The sequence below is a fragment of the Pteropus alecto genome, unplaced genomic scaffold (assembly GCF_000325575.1).
Source record: "Pteropus alecto unplaced genomic scaffold, ASM32557v1 scaffold3, whole genome shotgun sequence".
Lineage (NCBI taxonomy): Eukaryota > Metazoa > Chordata > Mammalia > Chiroptera > Pteropodidae > Pteropus > Pteropus alecto.
The window spans coordinates 44215552-44226543 of NW_006442484.1; the positions used below are offsets into that span (position 1 = coordinate 44215552).

General features: G+C 43.6%; 1 long non-coding RNA gene across 1 annotated transcript in view; it reads right to left on the minus strand.

The window, feature by feature from the left end:
- Positions 1-10057: 10057 nt before the first annotated feature.
- Positions 10058-10992, minus strand: part of LOC112470364 — a 14545-nt gene continuing 13610 nt past the window's right edge. Inside the window, exon 5 of the long non-coding RNA XR_003042962.1 lies at positions 10058-10254. This is a non-coding gene — a long non-coding RNA (uncharacterized LOC112470364). The remainder of the gene's footprint in view (positions 10255-10992) is intronic.

The window sequence follows — 10992 nt, forward strand, 5'->3', positions numbered from 1 at the left end:
ACACACATATGTAATTCTGCACACAATTTCAGAGAGTGTGGTGACCCTTGGGAATGCTCATCATCAACCCCTTCTAGGGTCTCTTGTTAGGCAGTCCTTTTTAAGATAGTCTATTTTCTCATAAAGGTGGTATCACTTCCACAAGATAGAGGATACATGGAAAAATCACCTTATAAATAAGCCTCTAAGTACAAGTTCTTATGATTACCATATCTTCTGGAGAAGCATATCTATATATGACAAAATGTAACCATAATGATAGTAAAAACACATTTTTACACTGCTTTTTACTTTTAGGCACACATTTCCACTTATATTATCCCTTTGTACGGATGAGGACACTGAGGAATACTAGGCTAAGCGGCACGCTTGCAATAACACGGCCATTTGGCAGCAGCTTTGGGACAGGCACCGTCTTGTCACACCCAGGCCCAGCTCCTCAAGAAGCACTAGTCAGGGCAGTGGCCATCTCCACTTCTCTTTGACTTCTCTCCCCGTTGCCTTACCCAGGGCTTGGAGACACTGCAAAGGCCACCTTTGTGTACACCCTCTCAGCTCACGTCACCCTCCTAGAGGAAAACGGAGACGTGGGGAAGTGATATTTTCTAACATGGGGACAGAAGCACGGCTGTGTGGATGGAGGGGAACTTCCCACGAGGGCTTCCTCTTGGCCAATTAAATCTAATAAGTCATTTCCTTTGACTTCTGAACACTTACAGCGTTTCCTCCTCCAGTTCCCCAGAGATGACTCCGAAGACGCGCCACCTAGTGGCCCGGACCAGAAGGATTGCCACTTATTTCCTCACGTGCCACCCCACCCAAACTCCATGGGACCACCTTGCCTATCAGAAAATTGGACCCAAACCTCTTACCACTCACCAGGATAAACACCAAATGAATCAGAGCTCTAGGTGTAAAAAACTGAAAACCCACAAGTATTAAAAAACAATATAGGTGGATTTATTTATACCCTGACTATGAAAAAAGGCTTTCTATGACTCAAACCCCATGCAAACCCAGGGCGGCTCTGGTACCTGGTCTTGCTGGCCAGCTTTCTCTCCCATGTGGCACCCACACTCCCCAATGAGAGCTAAGTGACCGTCCCCAGCCAAGGTTCCTCGGATCAAGGGAAGGGATATGGAACTTCTGCGAGAGAAAGAGATTAAAAAGCAATCATACTGGCACAGCCCCCCTCCCCCCGTCACCTCCTCTGCAGAAGGGTAAAGTGATCTCACTACCGTGCCGCAGAAAAGGGAGACGCTTATGACACCAAGATGCATGGACGCCCAGTCCAGGCCCAGCCCAACTCCCACATAAACGCTCCCTGTGAAAAATAAAATATCCAGATGTAATAAAAGAAAATAGTATATTCGACATTAAAAAAAAAACCTTGCTGCATGGTAAAAGGCAAACCGAGAGAAAAATCTTTGCAACATTTATCACAGGTACAGGCTAATCTATAATATTAGTAATTTAAAGAACATTGAAATATTGAGGAAAAAAAGGCCAAAACTTGATAGAAATTTGGGCAAAAAGCAGACTGTTCACACACACATGCAAAATATGTAGATAGACCTTAAAAATAAGAAAAGATGTTCAGCTTCGTTCATGAGGCTATAGATACTTATTAGAACTACGTTGAGATACCAGTTTTTATTGCATTCTCATAATCCTTTGGTGAGAATGCAAAAATGGTAGAACCCCTATGGAAGGAAGTTAGAATATCGAGCAAGACTACATAAGCATTTATCTAAATTCCAGGAATTCACCCTAAAAGTACACTTCTACAAATACAGAACAATAAATTTATATGTTATTCACTGAGACATTACTTATAATAACAAACTATTAGAAACAACTTAAATGCTCATCATTAGGATACTATCTGAATAAACTATGATGAATTCATACAATGGAGTAATATGAAGCTGAAAAAGATTGAGGAATAGTTCTATGAATTAACATGTGGTGATTTCAAAGACATTTTAAGTGAAAAAATCAAGGTGCTAAAGAGTAGGTATAGAATGCCACTTATTGTATAAGAAAAGGAAACAGGAAGAATAAGCCAGAAACTAAGAAAAACAGTTGCCTATAGTGGATGAGTAGAAATGGAGTAGAAGGAATAGGATGGGAGTAAGAGTTTTGAGTATACTTTTTTTATATACAGTTTTGACTTTTGAACCACATAAAAGTTTTATATATTAAAAGCAATAATCAAATTTTAAAAGATTTGAAGAAAGTAAACCCTAAAACTAAATGAAAATAGAAACAAAGAAATCTAATTGCACATTGACAAAGAAATCTAACTGCGTATCGAATTGATAATAGAAACACACAGTTAATTTCAATAATTTGTGAATACTGTACTCTGACTGTATACCTTTAGAGGGATATATTCTAGAAACAAATAGATTCACAAAGAAATCTTGGATTTTTCTTCTAATGTTTTTTGTTGAAAATGGCATGGGAGTAGTAATTCTGAAAGGATTTTGAGTGAGTTGTAGGATAGAGCAAAAGATTAAATAGATTGATGTTGTTGGGACTCATAGTTCTCACTGTGGAGGAAGAGAGATACAAATATGGAATGGGAAGGAGAGGAAGAACTCTATGGCATTGAACTTGAACTGGAAGAAATTTCTTTAAAAATTTTTCTTAAAAAAAGAAAAAAGCATTTCCTAGCTCTGTCCACTGAAAGGGTCTATAAGCAGTGATATCCCAGTAGCAGAGAGCGAACCTAGTGGCCAGAGCTTGGTTTCTGAATGACATTCTCCTCTAAAAGAAACCTTGGAGAGACAGCCGATGCCAGGTCTGGGGCAGGAAAAATACAAAGTGAGCCAGAAAGAAAGAAAGTACTCAAAGACTGGTGGGGACATGTCAAAAGGATACAGACCTCAGCTTGAAGGAACTTCTACTAATCAAATGTGGGACGATCTGACTATCAGAAAGAAGTTGTTAGAGTCCATTATATCACTCAGGTGGCTGTTGGCAGGCCTCAGAGGATTTGCTTCCAAGACCACTCCTGTGGGCCTCTCCATACCATGGCCTCACAACTCGGCAGCTGGCTTCCCCCCAGGGCAAGTGATGCAAACAGAAAGAGGGGAAGAGAGCTCTCCAAACGAAAACCACAGTCTTTCCATTACCTAATTTCAGAAGTGGCATTCTATATCTTCTGTGATAGTGTCATCTTTTGAAGTAGGTCACCAAGTCCAGCCCTCACTCGAGGGGAGGGGAACACACATGGTGTGAGTACCAGGAGGTAAGGACCATTAAGGAGCTATCTTCGAAGCTGCCTTCCACGCCACGCAATCAAACATAATAACATCACCAGTAATGGGACAAACCGACATTATGTGTCTACTGATGTAATGCAGTGGGAAATACCCAATGTCGCCTACGCGATATTCTTGGTGGAGAAATGTGAGAAAACAAACGGAGAAATTCAGAATGTGGAACACTCAACAAGAAAACTAATCTGTACTCAAAAAATCAGTACCGTGAAAAAGAGAAAAACTGTTGGAGGTTACAGAAGACAAAAGAGAAAAGATAACAATGAAATTAGTGATTCTTAATTGGATCCTGGATTAGAAAACAATGCGAGCTTAAAAGGACCAGTAAGGAAATCAGAATACAGACTATATACTAACTAGTAAGTATATGTTAAATTTGTTGAGTGCGGTAATGCTATTGTGATTATGAAGGAGAATCTTTCTCCTTAACAGAGGCATGTTGAAATATTTAGAAGTCAAGTGTCATGATATCTGCAAGTTATTTCCAAATAGTTTAGCAAAACAAGTAAAAACAACAACTCAAACGACCTAAACCCCTAACATACATACATATATATGTGTACATATATGTTTGCAAGTATATATGTTTGCAAATATTAAGAGTAACTCTGAGTTCATTGTTCTACTCTTTCAACTTTTCTCTAGGTTTGCAGTTTTTCAAATAAAAAGTTATGGAGGTGGGAGCAAGGGAGGTGGTTATCAGGAACGCAGTGCAAATCTCCACAAGGAAGACCCTTGAGATTTGTTAGGCTGTCCGGAAGATTCAAGGAACACATAAGTATCATAAGGTCTCTTAGTGGTGACTAGTGTACGTGTTCGGGATGCTTTGAGTCAGTTTTGACTCCATTATGAAGGGTAAAAAGGTGATTGGGAATCAGGCCGACTTGGATTCTAATCCTTGCTCTACCCTTTCCCAGCTGTGTGACTTAGGGGACGTTACTAAACATCTCCTACCCTCGGTTTCCTCACATGTGAAAAGAGAAACCATGCCTACCTACCCTGCAGGGTTGTTGTAATGTGCTGAATAAATCATACTTCTTAGTTCCACTTCCCAAACTGCTAAATCATTCATTCATTCAATAACCATTTATTGTTATTTCCTGCTGTGCGCAGGGGATAGAGGTATGGATCCAGTTACTCCAGGGAACTCATGATTGGTGGAGGGCAGGAGGACTCACTGTGGTAAATGCCAAAAGATCAATGCTGGTGCTCTGGGAGCCCAGGTGTGGGGTGGGATGAGGGGATACCCCAGAAGACTCCACGTGTGCTGTGCGGTCTGGAATGGTGAGCTTGGTGGCCTGCATGGGTGATGACGAAGGAGAGCGATTTGCATTGGGGGACCTCAGGGACACACACGCAGAGAAGAGGGGAAGAGAGTTGGCAGAGTGGGCAGGGCCAGGTCAGGAAATAGAGGGGGCCGTGTGAGCAGCGTGGACCCCGGTCTAGGATGACAGGGTGCCTCTAAAGGATTCATTTCCACAGATCACTTACTGTCGGCCACGCCAGGCCTTGATGTTCGGTTCAGAAAACATTGACAGGGGAGCTTAGCTATATTCTACTGGTTTAAAAAACAGTTGACCTGACAAATAAATAGAAGGAAGTTATGGACCGTAACTTTTTCCTGTCACCCTTCTCTCATCCCTCTTCCCAGAAGAGGAGGAGACGTGGATGCGAGGACCGGTCTGGCAATAAGGCCTCCTTCTGAGAAGGCACGCAGTGGAGCTTGTCTGTCACCTGCGGCCACCATCTTCTTATCCAGTCTCTGTCCTCAAGCATCTAGGACTATTAGGTCCTTCCACCACCCCAGACTCCAGAGATTTCTCCTTTTTAAATCACACATTTCTATAATTAATTAATTTCCCCCTTGCTAAAGGAACATGGGGCCCCACCCGGGGCCAGTGCTCTTTCCCCCTCCCCGGGGGTTGTTGACTCAGGTTCCTTGTCCCACAGGTGCCTGGGGCCCTGTGCCTAGCCCCAGCGGGGTAGTGTGGGCCTGGAAGCGCTCAGCGCCCCCAAACCCTCCCGTCCCCGCTGGGTGCACACACGCAGAAGGAAGCTTCTTGCCTAATTCCGAATCATTTTTCTAAGAACAAAAACTATGTACAAATGAATATTTCCATCTTTATTTCAAATTCTAGGTTTCAACTGCAATATTAATGCTACTCCACAGTGTAATTTACTTGTAATAATATATCATTATTTCCATTTTACAGTTCTCTTCTTAAAGTAGTAAAGCAAATGTTTGAAACAGCACAAATCCGAAGCCCCACAATTCTCCATTCAGGCTCAGAATTTGTGCTCTCCTTTCAGAATTACACATAATTGAAAACAATAAAAACCCCCGATGTGTTAAATGCTCTAGTCATTAAAGCATTTTTTACTTTGGAATAAAAGACTGTTCTTGTGGTTGTGGTTATTATTTATTTATTTATTTATAGAAACCCAAACAAGCTGCTTCCTGTTCCCAGACTGACATCTGCTGGGGATGTCAGGCTGACCGATTTCCCAGGCAGGCCCACAGTCGGCTGCCACTCCTCCCACCCCAGGGGGCAAGGGATTGACTCTAGAGGGCCAAGGCCCTGTGGGAGGGCCAAGGCCATGGTGGCCTCTGCTCAGGGCTCCTCTCCCCTCAGCCGAGACCCAGGTTTGGTCACCAGCTCTGGGCTCCAGTTTCTCTCCTGCTTCCAGCAGCTGGCCTAAGTCCCAGAATGGCATAGGCTTGGCACAGGGTCCCTGGTATTGGTGGCTCAGGCAAGGGGCTAATGGCCAGGAGAGAGTTGGGGGGCAAAAACAGGCACGTGGGCAGGATGGTGTCCTCTGCGTGCACACAGTCTGCCTGCAGACTCTCAAGGGGCAAGCCCTGTTTCTTTGCCTTCACTAAAACTTCTCCATGTGCATCTTTCCTTGTTGTTGTATTGGTTCTTTTGCTTTTGGCAGACCAGCTCCCTGCTTAGGCAGCCTTGGGCTTGGAGTCCTCTAGAGCAAGAGTTCCCGACCCCCAGGCCATGGACTGGTACTGGTCCGTGGCCTGTTAGGAACCCGGCTGCACAGCGGGCGGTGAGTGTCTGGCAAGCAAGAGAAGCTTCATCTGTATTTGCAGCCGCTCCCCAGCCCTAGCATCACTATCTCAGCTCTACCGCAGGCAGAGCATCGGGCATTAGATTCTCCTAGGAGCACGTCCTTGATGCCTAAAGTTTGGGGGACCACTGCTCTAGGGGAGGATCTTCATCCTTGGCCAATTAGATCCCAATTCCACTGGCTTTGCAGTTAACAACCAGGAACCAAGCTTAGGAATGAGCGCCCCTCTGCCAATTTCCCAGTTTGTAGGAAGCTTGGGTCTCTTCTCCTTCCTCCTCAATTTAAACCAGAGCGGGGTGGAGGTAGAGGTAGGTAGAGTGCTGGGGAAGAGGAGTGTTCTTCTCTCTCTTTTGGAGATGTCCTCCTGCTCCAGGGCCTTAGTAAGATCTGCGAAAGGGAGCTGTTTAAACCTGTCTCTGGCTCTGAGCTCTGGCCTCCAGCCCCATGAGGAACATTTTCTATCAGGTGTCCTTGGCCCCCTCGAAGTCAGCTTCCTGCTCCAGCCAGCCCCCTAACACACTCTCCTACATACCCTGGCCCTCCCCCAGGACCTCTGGTGGGCCTGGATTCCTGCCACTTAGAACCCTTCGGTTCACCCACATCTGTCCCATATCTGTCTCTTCATGACCACCAACCTTTCCTTCCCTCTGCCCAACTTCCACTCCTGCCAAACTGCTCACCTTTGTCCCTAGATGAGACTTCCAAAGGCACCCCTCCTCCCAAATCTACTTACACGCCTATATTGAAACCTCATTGTCTACAGAGAGAGCCCAAGCTCCTGTCCTGGCATTCAGAGACAATAGGGCCCAGCCCAGACCCATCGAGGGCTTCCCAGGGCCTGGCTCCCACCCTGGGAAGGCGGAGGTCCATGGAATGATTTTGGGTGAAATGAAATGAGGAGGAAGCATCAAAAAATGAGAATACTAAATGAGAAAGTGAGTCTCATTTTTATTCTCTCTTAGATCTCAGTGTCAAGGAGAAAGTCTGGTTTGGTGCTAGTCTGCTTTTTTTTTTTTTAAATAAACTTTTAACTTTAGAATAGTTTTAGATTTGCTGAGAAGTTGCAAGAATATCCCACAGAGTTTCTGTACGCCCTGCACCCAGTTCCCCACCGTTAACATTGTCAGCGGAGGCTGTGACCACCTTGCTGTGACTCTCCTTTCCAGTAAGAGCTCTTCAGTAGCCACAGCAGGGAGGGTGGGCTGGACTCTCATCACATTGCTTCTTTTGCGATGAATATATTTACTGTTACTTTCTATTTCCAGCAAGTTATTCTACTCATCCACATTCTAAAATTTAAAAAAATTAAAAATTAAAAAAAAAAAAAATCTGAAAAATGATAGGTTTTTTTGTAAGTTTAGAGCCAAGGCTGATTTGAGGCAAGCTATGTATAGTCTTTATCTTACTTTGTGTAAATATTCATGCATTTCTCTGCAGAAATATGCATTGATTCTTTTCCCCTCTAGGGGTGCTAACTAATGTTGGGTATTTGCACTATATTACCTTTCGAAATCAGAAAAAAATCTGAAATCCAAAATACATCTGGCATTGTGAGCTTACCATTTATGGCTGTAATACAAAATTCCTTTTAAAAATAAATTTATGAAAAAAGGGTAAGTCATTTAAAGAGAAACGGTAAGCAAATCGTAAGTACAGATTACCTATATTTTTAACTTTTTCCCACCCTTCACATAAATACATAACTAGCACCGAAAAACAAAACAAAGAATCTGCAAGGCCTTCAAGATCCAGTCCAAACTCCTCAGCTGGTATTCATCTATGCTCTGGCCCTACTCACTCCTCCATCTCCCCTGTCCCCTGTCCCCCTTCCCAGCCATTCCTGTCTCCTCAACACACCAGACTTGCTCATGCCTCCGGAGTCACACAGTCTGCTCTATCTCCTTGAAATATCTCCCCACTTCTTTCCCTGGCAAATTCCTAGCCTTTCCTTCAAACGTAGCACAGATGCCACTTCCTCCAGGAAGCCTTTCCTGGTTGCGCCGAGTCTTGATTAGGTGATCATCCTCTGTGGTCTGATGGTACACTACACACAGTATTGTGTGTGCTGGGTAATTTGGGTCACTTAATTATACTCTGGAAGCTTATTCAGTGGAATTAGTAATAATAGCTGCTATTTATTGAACTCACGCCCTATTCCAAGTATATATTTACTTATGTAAATTCATTTCATCCTCACAAAAAGCCTGAGAGGTAGAAACTGTTTTGATCTCCATTTAACACAGGAAGAAATTGAGGCCCAGAAAGGTCAAGTTCCTTTCCCAGGGTCACAGTGGGCAGGGCAAGCTGAGATTTTTTTCTTCTTGCTCCTCACTACAGAGCAGCTAGGGAAGTACCTACATCATGGGGCTACTGAGAGAACAAAGTGGGGATAACCCAGTCAAGTGCTGCACATCGTCTTCACACTCCAGATGTGGCAGGCACTTATTCACTCCCGAGGCAAACTCAGATGAGGGGCTTGCAAGCTGCTGCTCTCTGCTGTTCCTCCTTGCTTTATCATCTCACTAGAATCTTCCTTTCTAAGCCCAGCAGGGTTGGGCCTGCCTACAGCTTTTTACTGTAATCAGTATATATTTACAATTTTGGCCTCTCCCTCTGAGCTAAGCAGAAAGAAATGTGCCGGACTCACATTTGTCTTTCATCTAGCACCCTGTACAGGGTCTGAAGCAAAAGAGTTTGGTAAACATGAGAAGAATCAATGATGAAATAAATGTATGCATGGATAAGTAAATGAATGGATGGATGGATGGATGGATGGATGGATGGATGGATGGATGGATGTATGGATGGATGGAAGGAAGGAATAACAAAGAATGGACATATTTTTTGTCCTTAGAATTACTAACATGTTTGACATATCATTACTCACGCAGAGTGAAAAATAACCTTATCCAGATAACACTCTTCTAACCAGATGTTCAGAGGCTGAATAAAAAAGAAAACAAGCCTTCACACTGCATCGCATTCTACATCTGCATTTTTAGTAAAATAATGTGGCAGCGATGTTCAACCCTGCAATTCTCACTTGAGATGGGAAGCAACAGAGGGAACAACTGGCATTCATGATAAAGTTAAGACATATTAACTGGCATTGACTAAATTTGATGGTTTAGTAACACTAATAAGTGAATCCGAAGTAAGATACTAAATGACAGTGACCAGCTGTGGCGTGCGAGCGGGCTTTGAAAGATGCCAGGCCACGGAGGGCCAGATACGATGATCATCTCCCTTTAGTTCTAGGAAAGTAGCTCTTTATGGAAAAATTACATAGACGACCAAATATGATCTAAGATAGTCTGTGTTTCAATGATGACAAAAGGATAAAATGTCATTGACATTAATTTATTAGACTACTGACCCTGTTATCTTATTTATTCTCTTCTAAATTTGGCAGGAGAAGGATAACGTATTCATTAACGAGTGCAGTTTTTAAAGGTAAAAGTGCCTAATTATGGGATAAGAGGAAATTATTTTTCTGGAGAGTGCAGAACGGCCCATGAGTCCGGGAATGGCACCCTCAGACCCTGCTGTTTCATTTATAAGCTATTTATCTTTCCCCTTACACCTGGCGGAAACAATTAGCACTCGGTAATTTGTTGATTTTATCAGGTCTTAGGATTTGTTATCTTAGTTGCCACCAATAAAAATGCTATGTGAAATAAACAATTTAGAAATAGCCTGCTATTACATCATTTTTATTTAACTGGGTTTGAATTTATTTTAATCTGGTGAAGTCTTCACATTTTAGCGTCACTTCTAAATCAATGTATTAATTTTTCAAAGGATTTAAGATGCCACCAGAGCCCCATAATATCACAGGAGGGATCAGGATCCTTTTCAAGAGTGCCATTGGCCCCTCAGAAAGCAGTACCTGTAGGAACATAAGTGCAAAGGTGAAAATGCGATCTCGTTAGAAAGTGTTCAAAAGCCATCAAGAACAGTAACCTCCCCCCTCCCCTCCCACCCTCGGCAGCTCCTGGACTCAGTTATTCCCGGCTGACTGGATTCCCTTGGCTCCACCTTCCCTCCCCTATGGCACCTATGCTCCAGAAGGGCAGACTAGTCTGTCGGTGAAAGTGCTTCCCAGCTGTGGACAGTGTGTCACAGACTGTGAGCCCTGAGGCCATTCTGTGGCACCTCCTTGGCACCCAGCAGGCTCCTCCACACACCACCTGGGAAGCCAATTGCAGTTTCCCTGAACTGTGATGTGATGGAGTAAAAGGTATCTTTAGGTATGAGTTTGTTCACCCCATCTCTCCCAATTCCATACTTTCTTCCCCCTTTAAGCAGATAGAGGGGATGTGCTCATTGCCTTAGGGGAAGTCTCTCTGTTAGGATAGAAAACAAAATAGCCAGACTTTTTGGCTTTTGTTATTCAAAACCTAAATTCTTAGGAGAATTCAGCTGATTCTCAAGCAAACACTGGATGAACAGAGAGGGATTTCTTTCAGCCTGTAAAGTTTTTGAGATGGAGAAGAGAAAGGGAAGGGAAGGGGGAAGGAGAGGAGGAGAGGGAGGAGGGGGAGGGAGGCAGAGGAGGAGGGAGGAGGAAGAGGAATGAAGCAAGGGAAGGAGGAGATCTGGAAGAGAAGGGGAAGGAGGGAGGAAG